The sequence below is a fragment of the Mauremys reevesii genome, linkage group 8 (genome assembly GCF_016161935.1).
Source record: "Mauremys reevesii isolate NIE-2019 linkage group 8, ASM1616193v1, whole genome shotgun sequence".
Taxonomy (NCBI): Eukaryota; Metazoa; Chordata; order Testudines; family Geoemydidae; genus Mauremys; species Mauremys reevesii.
In genome coordinates this window covers 17,352,608-17,365,859 of record NC_052630.1, presented here as the reverse complement: position 1 = coordinate 17,365,859, position 13,252 = coordinate 17,352,608, and the positions used below count along the sequence as shown (strand labels likewise).

The following is a 13,252-nucleotide window of genomic DNA, read 5'->3' as shown; positions in this document are numbered from 1 at the left end:
TTGTCAGCCCGGCACCTTTCACTAACGCCTATTGGACTTGCATTCACACATAGGGCTTGATTTTTCCCCTGACTTACACTGGTTTTACAGCTGTGTTACTCCACTGACTTCAGGGGAGCTCTTCCTCATTTAAACTGGTCTAAGTAAGAAGATAATGAGCCCCACACATTTTAAAATGAGGCATAGTAGGGTTTTGCCTAGTTTCGGAATTCAATACATCATCATTTTTTATTTAGTTCTCCGGCTTATGCTACCCTTAGTGCTACTGCTGCATGGCACAGAAAAATGGCCAGGTAGATACTTTCCCATTGCTGGCAAGGTGCCAAGCTACAGGTTTATTAGGAGGGCTAATCTTGTGTTTGTGGAGATTTTCAGCACACTGATTAAACAGGATAAACATCATCTAACTGCCATGACTTTCAAATGTTATGTCTGAGCCTCAAATCCCCTAAATCTGTAATCACGGCTGATCGTATAAATATGAAATCCGCTTGAGGGCAGTGGAGTTCATTCCTCTTTTTGGTTTTTTTCCCCCTCTTTCCTTTTGGATTAGTCCTACAACAGGGTGAGTCCTCGATTCATTTGTTGGGACTGATATGTACTCCAGGCATGAAACCTAGAAGGGAAGAGGAGCTGGCAGGGGTTGACAAAATGTTATTTATAATCATACGTGTGATAACCAGGGGGAAGAATGTCACCTCAGTCAGGTGAGTGGGACTGTATAATTATAATTTCATTTACTAAACTCCAACCAAGTATTTGGCTCTGTATGATACACAAATAAGACAGTCCTCGTGTCAGGGAGCTTGCAGCAATAACAGTATTTATTATTATTATCTGGTATTTATAGGGTGCATATCATCCTAAGAGCTCAAAAAGCATTTCATGAATATACAAAGCTCCACTGACATGCAGCCACTTCTGGGGTGGCAGGTGATAACTATGTGGCACACAGCAAGCTGCAGAATAGTTTGGGAAGTGGGGTCTTTCAGAGGTCATAATTCCACAAATGATGTGACTTTTGTTGAGGGAACACCTCCTTTCTGCCACGTTCCCAATGTACCAGTCATCCTAACACCCAGTTTGCACTTTCCTCATGTGATTCTCATGTTGAGGCGAGGGCCCTGAATCTGTGACTGTTGTCAAAGCAGTTGTTGGTGGTCCCTGCCAGAGCTGCTGTTGAGGCAAAAGTTCCTGCCTAGAGATTTCCAAATGCTGCTGCTGCTTTCACCACTGATGTCGGGCTGCCTGTTTCATCTCCCATAAGACTAGCATTCCTGGAGGCTGTGCTGCCAGCGTGACTGCTAGGAGATGGGCCGCTATTCACAGTGTAAGTGAAAAGAAAGTCCAGGAGAAGGGAAAGAAGAAACCTTTATGAATCCCAACTTTCACCAGTTATCTATCAATCATACTGATCTAGCCCCATTACCATAGGATGTGAGTGCCTCTCAATCTTTAATGTATTTATCCTTACAACTTCCTGGTGATATTAGGGCTATGCTGTTATCCTTTCCTGGGGAATTGAAGCCCAGAGAAACTAACAGTACCTTTGCACTGCAGTCAGAGGTGTGATTGCAGTATGTATAGACATAACGAAGCTAGCTTTAATTTAACTAGCTCATACAGCAATAGCAGTAAAGCCATAGCAGCACAGGCTAGCTGTCTGAGTACATACCCAGGTGGGCTTGTATAGCCCAGGCTGCTGCCTCTTCACTGCTATTGGTACCTGACCTAGCTACATTAAAATTAGCACAGGTATGTCTACAGGGGCTGCAATTACATCCCCAATTACAGGGCTGACATACCCTTTAGTGACTTGTCTGTGGACATTCAGGAAGCTTTTATCAATAAATATCACTGTCTCTTCCCTGAAATGCCCCTTGAAGAAAAAAGTCATGGGTTAAAGGGATACAAGCCTGTTAGCCAGAAAGATTATCTTATAAAGTAACATGATCTGTTTTCCTCTTTTCTCAGCTTCTCTGATTCGCCTCTTTGGTGAGTAGAGCTGCATCTTTCTTAGCATCAGTCCTGAATAGTGTTAGGCTCACTCCTAATATTTACGGCATTGAAAAGTATCTTTGGTTCTTCCCTGTTTCCATGCCCCTATCCTGCCAACGTGAGAAACCCCGAGATTGTCATATACTAAGGAGTGCAGTGGGATTCACCAGCGCAGTAGAGGTTAGGTCCTTAAACTATCACAGTATTTAGCAGCCCACATTTTCTCTTGGTGTGAAGCATTTTGTATTCGATATGAGTTAAGGCAGGCATATTCCCACACATCCATTATCTGTAATTCTTGAACTTCCCACCCTCACGCCACCGCCACACAGCAGCTACAGAAATGACACATTCTTCCCAGCCACGAATCCCTCAATATCCTGCCCTTAAAGATGATTCAGTAAAAACAGATTTCAGAGGGGTAGCCGTGTTAGTCTGTATCAGCAAAAAGAATGAGGAGTACTTGTGGCATCTATGCCCAAATAAATTTGTTAGTCTCTAAGGTGTCACAAGTACTCCTGTTCTTTTTAGTAAAAACAGAGTAATCTTGTCGTGTCATCTGTTGCATGGGAGGGATTTGGATGATGTAGAAAGAGAGGCAGATATTGGCTCCTCTTGAGAAGAATGTCAAGATTTATTGACTGAAGAGTTAATCTAGAGCCGAATTTGCTCAAGGGACAATACATTTTGCTGGTCCTCAAATGTTTTGTTCCAGATGTTCTGAATATTTTCACCAGAGAGCTCTGAAAATCTCTCCTATTATGGTCATGAATTTCTTAAAGTGTAAACGTTTCTGTTTTTTTTCTTTGAGGTGACTTGCTAAGAGAGGATGAAATTACAGGGCCAGGGCAAAACCCCAACCCTACTGTTGGCTTCTAATAAGCCAGTCTAGAGCAATGTCAGGTGTCAGCCTGCAGCATATCCAGCCTCCTGGCAACCCAAAGGAGCACTGCTGACCCTGATGGAAGCTGTCTGATAGACTGGGCTACCTGATTGGCTGCCGACTCCTGCAACCTGATATTTAAACTCTGCGGTGGCAGCAGCAGTCCATGCTCCGTGTCCTCTTCGGATTCCCTTAGTTTGACCCTTTGACCTTCACACCTGCTTGTTACATTTTTGGTTGTCCTCCATAATTATCCGAGTTCCTGGACATTGTGGATCCTCCCCTAGGCTAGGGGAAGGTCCTTTAGCAATGGGCAGTTTCTGAAACCCAATAGGAGCAGCAGCAGTCCAGTGGTTTCTCAACACATTCCTAGCCAGCAGCTGCACTTGGTCCACTGCCTCTAGGCTTGCTCCTGCTTCTGCTCCAGCCTGTGCCTGCTCCAGCCCACAGCAACTTCCTGACTTCTGATACCCAGCCAAGACCCTCAGCTCCATTTTCTGACTGCGACTCTGGTTAACCCTTTGGCTTAGGCTTTAGTCTCTGACTCCCAGCTATGACCCTTGGCTTCACCCCTGGATCTGCCACATCTGGCTTCAGCAATAAATGGCAGACTGGACTCTTGCTTCAACTGCTAGGCCAGATCGCCTATGACTTGGTTGCTGACAGTCTGAGAAGCTCAAAAGATTGAACAAGGGTGGGTAAGTGGCTGGACTTCCCTTCAGATGGATTCTGAAGAGGCAACTATGCTCCTGCCGAACATTGTGGGAATCTTGCAGACCCTACAGGCCCAGGTTATGGCCTTGCAGCCCTATGGGCTCAAGCCATCCTGGCAGTAGCTGCCATCCTGGCTTCTAGGGAGTCAGAGATTCCAACCCTGGATAAGTTTGCTGGGTACCATAACAAGTTCTGTGGAATGCTGGCTCCTGTTCATGCTTTGGGCTCAGTTGTTCTCCACTGACCAGACCTAATTCCACCTGTGCAGCCACCCGACATAGAACGCGCTATGCAAACTATGGCTCATTTAAGATCCTGGAACAAATTAACCCTATAGCATTTAGGCTCCAGTTGCCGGAATCCTTGAAAGTACACCCAGTTTTCCATGTGTCCTTTTTGAAACCTTATGCAGAAAATCCCTTTCCTGCCTGTTTCATCTCCCATAAGACTAGCATTCCTGGAGGCTGTGCTGCCAGCGTGACTGCTAGGAGATGGGCCGCTATTCACAGTGTAAGTGAAAAGAAAGTCCAGGAGACGGGAAAGAAGAAACCTTTATAAATCCCAACTTTCACCAGTTATCTATGGAGGGCTATGGGCCAGAAGGGGAGTCATAGGAGCTGTAGGAAAAAGTCCATGCTCCAGAACTCATATGTGCCTTCCATCAGAAATACCCCCTGAAACCAGGTCCTGTGGTCCTTAGGAGACACCCTTGAAGTGGGGGAGGGTATTGTCAGGGGCCAGCCTGCAGCAGAGCTAGTCTCCTGGGAACCCAGTGAGCACAGCTGGTCCTGACAGAAACTGTCTGACTGCACCACCTGATTTGCTGCAGACACCTGTAGCGTGATACTAAGCCTTGCTAGCAGCAGTCCAGTGGCTGCTCAATGCTTTCCTAGCCTGCAGCTATACTCAGTTCTGCCCCTGCTTCCACTGGTTCTAGTCCTGCTCCAGCTCCTTCCTGACCTCTGACACCCGCCTCAGACCCTTGGCTCTGCCTTCTGACTGCGATTCCAGCTAACCCTGCAGCTAAGACTTTGGTTTCTGACTCCTGGCTATGACCCTTGGTTTTGTTAATGGAGCTACTCCATCTAGATTCAGCTCTAACTGGTAGGCTAGACTCTTGCTCCAACCATTAGATAAGACCACCCATGACTTGATAGCTGGCAAGTAAGATATTTGCGTATGTTGGAGGACCTTAATAGTTCTCATTGCTCTAAGCCACAGCTAGTCAAGATGCGATCTGACTAATAGTAAGCTCAACCTCAGAACTGTTCACCTTTGAGTTAGTAATAAAAACTTACTGATTCACCATCTGGCTATTTTTCAGCATCCATAAGCCAAACTTTCTTGTATGTAGCAATTTTTATTTCCTTCTTACCTATTTGCATATCTCCACCTTTTCCAAGTACTGTATGCATTTTGTATTTAATTTTTAGCTCTGCCTCACTTAAATGGTACCGGTGTGAACCAAACTTCCTTTCTCACATAGGGGTAAGAGGCAAACACTTACCTGTGTGAGGGAAGGCTTTTGGGGAAAATTCCATTCTCTGTTATACCCCATTGGCTTAAGAAATGCCGGTACACTCTGGCGTTGCCTGCCTGTAGTTGAGAGCAACATTTTGCCTGCTGTTTGTAACAACCTGGGGCTTAAACATATTAACCCTTTATGAGCCCTGTGCTTAAGAGGAGGAAACAGGAAATGGTGTTGAAATAGTGGAATCTGGAGAAAGCAGGTTATTACTGCCCTGTTCACCTTCAAACTTGGGGTCCGCTTGAACCCCAAGGTGTTTCGACCTGGTTACCTTGTGCTTGCATGGGCTGCAGGAGTATGCTAGCATGTTATTGGCAGGTAACTCATATATCCAGCTGTTTGTTAGTGTGCCTATGTTGGGATATCCTCCACGGGCTTTGTCACATGCTGCTTGATAAACAGGTCTGAGGAGACAAAACTTTAGAACGGAGCTGATTAATTCTAATTTGGGAAGGGATAAGCTGTGGAGGGGGTCATCAACCCAAGAAGCTATGTCACTATTTTTTCTTATCAGTGTTTGTCTCAGAGCCAGTGCAGTCCGCTAAACCAGCCTGTACTTTATTACCTACAAGCAGATAACTGATGTCACTTGGTTGCCTTCAGAGAAAAATTTTCACTGAGCAACACAGCTGTTTTATCTGGACTAGTGAAGGGGGATGGGAGCAGTCAGGGTAGGGTCTCTCTCAAATATACTTCTTATAGGAAGTGAAATAAGGAAGATGGGTTGTACAGATCTCTCAAGGATACTTCCACTATTGCCCATAACAAATACCTAAAGGACGCTGTGATTATTCAGCTAATTAACTGCAGACATTTCTTTCGTAAGTTTATGCTTAGGCAAATAGGATCGGCTCTACGAATCAAATAAAACCTACACCTACAAACTCAAGCCTGTTGCACCTGTATACTGAAGGATAGGGTGGGGACTCAGGGTACAGCTAATGCGATCAGAGACTTTTACCTCTAGGTAGTTTGATGTCAGTTAAGGTTGATAGTGATTTAAAGGGCCATCTAATAGCTGTTTGATTAAATGAGTTGGTGGTGTTAGTCCATCCCTTAGCGGAATTGACATCAGAGCTGGCACTAGAGCTGGTTGGGAATTTTCTTTTCCCCCCTGAGGAAATTTGTGACTTTTTGGCAAAAAATAAAAAACCAAAATAATTCAATTTAAATGTTGCCGCAATGTCTCATGGGAATTTGTAGTTCAGGTGCCTCATGCTCCCATTCTCTCGAGTGGACTCTTTTGCCAAACAGCATCACTCACCATACACCATAGTCTCCTTTCTTGGTGAGGGGAGCTGATGGATCATGGGAGTCCCTGGCTACGGTGCATCATGGGAGATGTAGTGTGGCTATGGAGCCCAGCCCACAGGGGAGAGTGGAGACATAAGGCAACCAAACTACAACTCTCATCAGTGGCATGTCTTAATTGAAATATTTTGTTTTCTTTGCACAAATGGAAAACTGTAGATTTTGGGGCATTTGATTGTTTTGATGAAAAAAATTGAAATTTTCCTCAGAAAGCAGCCACTTTTTGTGAAACATTCTCTTTAGTTGAAAATCCAATTTTTGGGGAGGAGAAAAACTGTTTCAGCAGAATTTTTTTGACCGGCTGCAGTTGCTAGGCTTGTTTGCAGCTTCAGCAGAGAGACAAAGGATTAAATGAGACAAGGAGAATGAAATCTCTCTCCTTCAAAGGTGGTCCCTTTGCACCTCTCTAACACCTTGCTTTAGAGGCTCTCCAAGTGCTTTATAGACACAATGAGATTAATGAAGTCTCACATCACCCCGAGAGGCAGGGGGATTTTGTTATCTCTCTTGTACAGATGAGGAGGCTGAGGTCCATTGCATAGAGTGGTGGGGGAGAAGCTAGCATTACTCCACCTAGCGTTGTACCTGCTCTATGCATTGGGGGGCTGCAGTCTTCTGGGCTCTCAATCCACTCACTGTCTTTCACAGGGACAAAAATTCACTTCAGAAAGAATAACAAACAGGTTGTGCTGTTGAGCCCTGGTGCGTGAAGGTCTCATTTATTTAAGACATTCATCTGTGCATCTTGGGATTCTTATAAGGTGGCGCTCAGGCAGTTTTTTGTGATCCAGTCCTTGTTTGTAACAGCAGTACAGCAGCAAACCAAAGGCTTTTGTAAAGGTGATTTCATGTCCTTTTCCACTTTCCTAATTTCTACTTATGAAGTTCAAGTTTGTTTTTCCTCTTGCCCTCTATATTTGCAACACAGCATGCCTCAGAGAAGGAGCTCTTGTACTCAAGCTGACATAGAGCAGGCAGCGTATTGGCACTTCTTCAAAGTCAGGACACAAGTAGTTGAGGGAGGTGATAGGCAACCTTCATTAAAGAGTTTTAATTATAGCCTCCTTTTGCAGCTTTATAACTTGATCATAAACATTTGCTCTGGGATGAAACTAATACAAGAATCAGTTCATCCACTACTAAAACGCAGCCACTTGCAAGCTGAAATACAGAAGCCGTATTGCACCATTCACTTGGCATAGCTTTTCTCAGGAGGGGGAGTGAAGAATAGCTTCTGCAATTCTGCTAACATGGGGAAGTTTAGGTCAGCAGAAAGCATTTAAGCTGGAATTTGCCAGGACTCATCCTCCTACTCTGGAGAAAAGGGCCACAGGATCTTTAATGATGAAAATGGTCAGAGCTTTAATTTCCTATCCCATCTTAAAACTAACAATTCCAGTAGTAGTGCTCCTCCCCCCCGCACTTAGTACCATGCCCGGGGCATTTGTTGACTTAAAAGAAAACACTGCTTATTGAGTTACCAACTCCAATCCCTGTAACATATTAGCCCTGATTTTCAGTTCCTCTGTTCTGAGCTTTGAGCATGAGTGGGGGTGGGGGGGAGGTGGGAAGGAAACAGCTAGCTTTAAGGTTTGGACATTTGTTTTAGTTCCACACTGGAATGAAAGGAAAATTGTGTCAAAACATCCATTTTTGGACTGAAAAGGTTAGGTTTTTGATCTCTTTCTCGCTCTCTCAAGTCCACCCCGGACCTGAGAAACTGTCCCATAGAAACCTCTATCTAAATAAAATATAGTTTCACAAAGTATTTCAGTTTTGACAAAACGGCATCTTTTGATTAAACAAAAAGTGTAATAAAGTTTCCAACCAGCTGTTGGTCGAGAGCAACCTCAGGGCTGTTCTAAGCGTTTGTGCTCTGCTACCCATGGATCCCCCCTGTGCACCCTCGGAAACAGGGAATAACTGTGTCCTCTGCTGGCCCTTGGCCCACCCTCTCTCTTCAACTCCTGCCATCTATCTGCAATATGCTGTGTACACTGGGTGCTGATGTAAAGCCCTTATACCAGCCCCACATTGGCCCAGGAAGCCGCCTTAGCAAGGGGATACTTGCAGGGGGCCATTTCTGCCAATTTACAGTGTAAAGTGGCCTTAGTGTAACTGAAACCCAAGTCTTACACGTTTTGTATAACGTCTGATATAAAATGCGATGCTGGCCATCACGTTTCTTGAGCACCTCCGCTTTCATTGACCCACTTGACTAGTGGTGAAGAGTAGCAGTGGCTTCTAACTAAGTGCTCCCTGACCTTGCTACCTCCCAACTTGCCAGAATGGGCTTGGTTTGGATCTGGAAATGAGTGTAGTAGTTTAACAAGAGATCCCTGTAGCTTCTTTTACCTTCTTGTGGATTTGGAGGGGAAGGACTGAGATCAGTGACTGAACAATGGCTTTTTTTCCAGTTTGGGCGATTTCACAACATGCAGTGCTGCTCACTCCATGCCCGGGCAAAGTGGGCCAGAGTCTTTTAGAACTGGCTCTGGCTCCTAGAGGGTGAGTGGCTTGGCAAGAGTAAAAGGAAGGGAGAGCATTGCAGTGTGCCAGCAATTATGGGCAATGGGAGGAGAGCTGATAAGAGAAGTCTCTCCCAGTTCATTTCCTTTTATGGACTGAAATGAGTGTGACATGATCCTCCACAGTAAAGGTGGAGTAAGGTAGAGCAGATTTTGGGAGACACTAGAGATATCCAGTGGGGATTTTCTAACATGAGTTATTTTGCTGGTATGTGCTGCGTTGTGCCACCCTTTCCACCCCCACCAGACCCCGCCTCTGCTTTAAAGATGCACATATTTACTTAACAGTGGTTGGGATTAGGGATTGATCCTCTTCCCACACTTCCAGCATCATCAGCTCCCTTGGAGGCACTGAGGCCATAATGGAGACAGACTGGATGCTAGAGGGTTTCCCTCTCATGCCTTTATTTTGGACTGGAGTTCTCTTTCACCTCCATAATCCATCTGTTTATCAAGATGGGGAGGGAAGAGGTGTCGTTTCATGGATGAGATTGCTGACAGCTTCCTTCAGGACAATACTGAAGTTCTAACTGGCCTGTGAGGAGGCACTAGCAATAAATCTAGTGGCCTTTTGACTGAGGCCAAATGTAGCATCATGACAGTTGGCCAAAAAAAAAAAAGGGGGAGGGGGGAATCCCCAAATTTGATGGGGAAAAAAGGAGACAAATGTTTTGTGACGTTTTTCATGAACAATTTTCCTATTTTAGGACCAGTTCAAAGTATAATCTTAACAGTTATTTTAGGAGATGGTGTCCTTGAGGGAGAAAAAAGACATAACAGGGTTTTGTTTTTTCAGTTTCTAATAACTGATTCTTTTTTTCACCTCTACTTTGCCCCACTCCACAATTGCTACAGAGATTGAGACCTTTCCCTCTGTGATCCCAATTTCTGCTAACCCCAACGCCTGTGAGCCTGCCCACAATCTAGTCTTTTTGTTTGAGTCTCACAAACCCACTACTTGGACTCCTGCCTGAGACAGTGTATTGCCTCAAAGGCCAAAATTCACCAGAGATCATACTCAGGACAATTTATTCCAGCCGAGGATTAAGCAGCTGCCCAGACAGAGAAGAACTGTGAGCAACAGGGCTTAGGGATGCTGAGTGGGGAGTTTCTTTCATTGAAGGGAGAGAAGCTTCCTGTTTTGAGGTGTGGTGCCCCATGGCACTGAGTGCTCCCGATCTCTTTGTATTTCAAATGGACGCCTCAGATACCTGAGCGTGGACTTTCCCTCGCTCCCAGCAAGGGAGTATGTCTGTCATGATTCATATCTCCCATGCAGGCGACTCCGCCTATTTGCCAGTGTGCCTGGCGATCCTAATGCTTTCACTCATTGTCTTCCATTCTGTGATGAATTTTTGCTCCATGTAAATAAACCCATCCTTCCTCCCTTATAGCAGAAAAGCATGTTTCCTGCACTCATCTTAGGACAGCTAGAAACTTCCACTAGGGGATGAAAGAGGGAGAGGTGAATATTATTCCATCTTCTATCCCTTCTCCATCTAGTTTATCTGCTACATGTGCAGTCAGTTCCCCATTTAGGAGCTACAGCTTCCATCCAGGCTCTAACTCATGAGCTCATGTTAGCCTATTTGTGCACTATACTCCAGGCAGACCTCACCGTCTGTTAAAGCCTTTCCTGCCAGAAAGCCAGACAACAAACTGACCTTAATGGCAGAACTCTGGAAAATCCCTCTGAGAGCCTTCACTGTTTGCAATAGGAGGTCAAGTGACTCTTTCACAGCACATCTAGCCCCATCTATGGCTCAGCGTAATTGGGTGCAGAGACTTGGCAGCTGATGGAAGTGTACAGAGATTTATACGCAGGAAGCACATGGCTGTTTCAAGATGACACTTGAGATTCCTAGGCCAAACTGAGAGGTAAGGAGAGCTAAGCTGTGTAATTTACACCTTTTTCTGGCCTCCTTATGTTCATAAATTACACTAACTTACTGTACAGTATACAGAGCTGATCAAATAATCTGATAGCTGAAAAATCTGTAAACAAAAAAACATGTATTTTGACCCAAATCTGATTTTTTTTCATTTTTTTTTCTCACCAAAATGAAAAACTGAAAACATGATGTTTGGAGGACCAGCATTTGGGTAGAAGGAAATGACATTTTGAAATGAAACAGTGTTTCTAAACGAAATGTTGACACGGTTGGTTTAGAAAATGTCAAAATGAACCATTTTGACTTTTTTGAAATGGCTTTCCTCATATTTTATTCAGCCACAATGATTCGCCGAATTTGAACAGATTTGTGAATGGTTTCAGTCACCCCCAAACTGCATTTTGGGGCAAATTTACTATTTGCCCCCAAAATTTCATGTATCTGTAACATTGGCCTCCTTGAGGCACTTGGCAATTAGCGATGTGTAACTTGGTCTCCCTTACAGTCAGTGATCCCAGTCCAGAGGTGATGAGAAAGGAAGTATAATTTGCAAGCTTGGTGGGGGGAGGGGTGCTGTAGAGAGGTGTAGGTTTGGTCAGCTTAAAGTCACCTTTGACTTTGGATCTTAGACTGAAAGAAAGCTTGTTATAACACCTCCCCACCCACCACACGCTGATTGGATTTCTAAAGCACCTTTCTTCTAAAGGACCTCAAAGTGCCTTACAAATCTGAACCAACCCTCACAGCACCCATGCAAGCCAAGGTGACATTATTATCCTCATTTTACAGGTGAGGAAAGCCAGGCACCTGGCAGGGTGTGGTGTGGGAGAAGCTCTGTTGGACCTGCTCTGTGCATTTGAGAAGCCTTTCACTTGGGCCAGCATGGGGAAAAAATTCACATCAATCAGCAATATTGTAATAAAAGAAAATTGGTGCTGCTTCCTCATCTACTTCCTGGTGATAGTGGGAAATGTTGATCATTGTGAGGCTGTCTCAGCTCCATTGGACCTAACCCAACACACTTCTAACAAAACTGAGTCATGGTTTTAAAAAAAAATATCAGAGTATTTTTCACACATGCTGCATACAATAATTACATGGTTCCCCTAATATTTTCTCATCTATTTTATATAGTATATACAATAAGACCATGGCCCCAACAATCCTTTTGTTCCAAACAAAGCAAAAGGTTATACTATATCTTCACTGCAAAACTAGGTTTATTTTTTTTCCCAGTGAAATAGCTGTCTCAAGTTACCTATCTTGATGTAAAAACAGACCTATTTTTGCATTGGAGACAAAGCTTCAGTTTAGATTTGCATAAAAGAAAGAGTAGGTGAAAGGGAAAACTAACCTGATTGCAAAGAAACATTCTGAAGCTGCAAATGAAAGTCTTGACAGTAGATCCCAGGCTTGCAGTCAAGCAGAACAAGCCAATGTAACCCTCCAGTTTCCTGCAGGCAACCATCCAAGGCAGAGGTATCACCAGTCTCTAAGAATGGATTGGGGAAACTGACAGACTCCCTACTGAGTTAGGAAAGCAAATAAAACCCACACCTAAGCCCAGGAATGCTTCAAGCCCAGGAATGCTTCAAGGAATGCACCTCCTTAATGCTTCCATTTCAGAGAGTGATCCAAGCTTCCCTAAAGTTTTAGGGGAGGAAGGGGATTCTGAACAAGAGATTGGGCCCATCTCTAGTGAATACATTTCAGGACTTAGCACCTCCACTGTCACCTGTCAGTTACAGCATAAAGATGGATCTGAACAGCCTCAAATTTGTGCAAAGTTTTGCATCCAGTCTCAGATTTTGACTTTGGTGTTGGGGCCTATTTTGCATCATGTCTCGGCATGTGGAAATTTCAGTTGGTTCTAATTGGCCAAGCAGGCAATAGAACAAAGCAAAGTCTCCTGGGCCACTAGGGCCTGGGGCTGCTAATAGAGAACAGGTGAAGGATTCTAAAGAAATCTACTGGAATTTCCAGTAGGGTACAACAGAGGAGCATTACAAGGAGGTAGGACCTGTTTTAATTTAGTTGGACTTACCCTTAGGGGAAGTACCTAGGCTCCTTGCACTGCTGGAGCCCAGCACTTATCTTAGCTCCAGTGTTGCTGTATAGTGTGTGTGCATTTGCTTGAGGTACTCATGGTTTTATTTCACAGCAACATGCACAGAGATGACATTGCAACATACAAACTATTGTTGGTATTTTTTTGTTTTAATACTGTTAGAATGCAGCAAATTATACTTAAAGTGGATCACACAGTTGGGTAAAATGCCAGATCTAATTGTAGTAAACCTGTGCCTCTTGTTACAGAGGCAGGTGGTCATCATCGTACTTGTCACTCCAAAGTGGCAGCCAAGACATAATTATGTCACTTATCTCAAATAGTGCCCTG

The 13,252-nt window shown here is 44.3% G+C and overlaps 1 protein-coding gene across 1 annotated transcript in view; it reads right to left on the bottom strand.

Moving 5' to 3' along the window:
* SH3RF2 (SH3 domain containing ring finger 2) overlaps positions 1 to 13,252 on the bottom strand; it is an 80,567-nt gene that overhangs the window by 12,457 nt on the left and 54,858 nt on the right. The gene's annotated exons all lie outside the window — the stretch shown is intronic.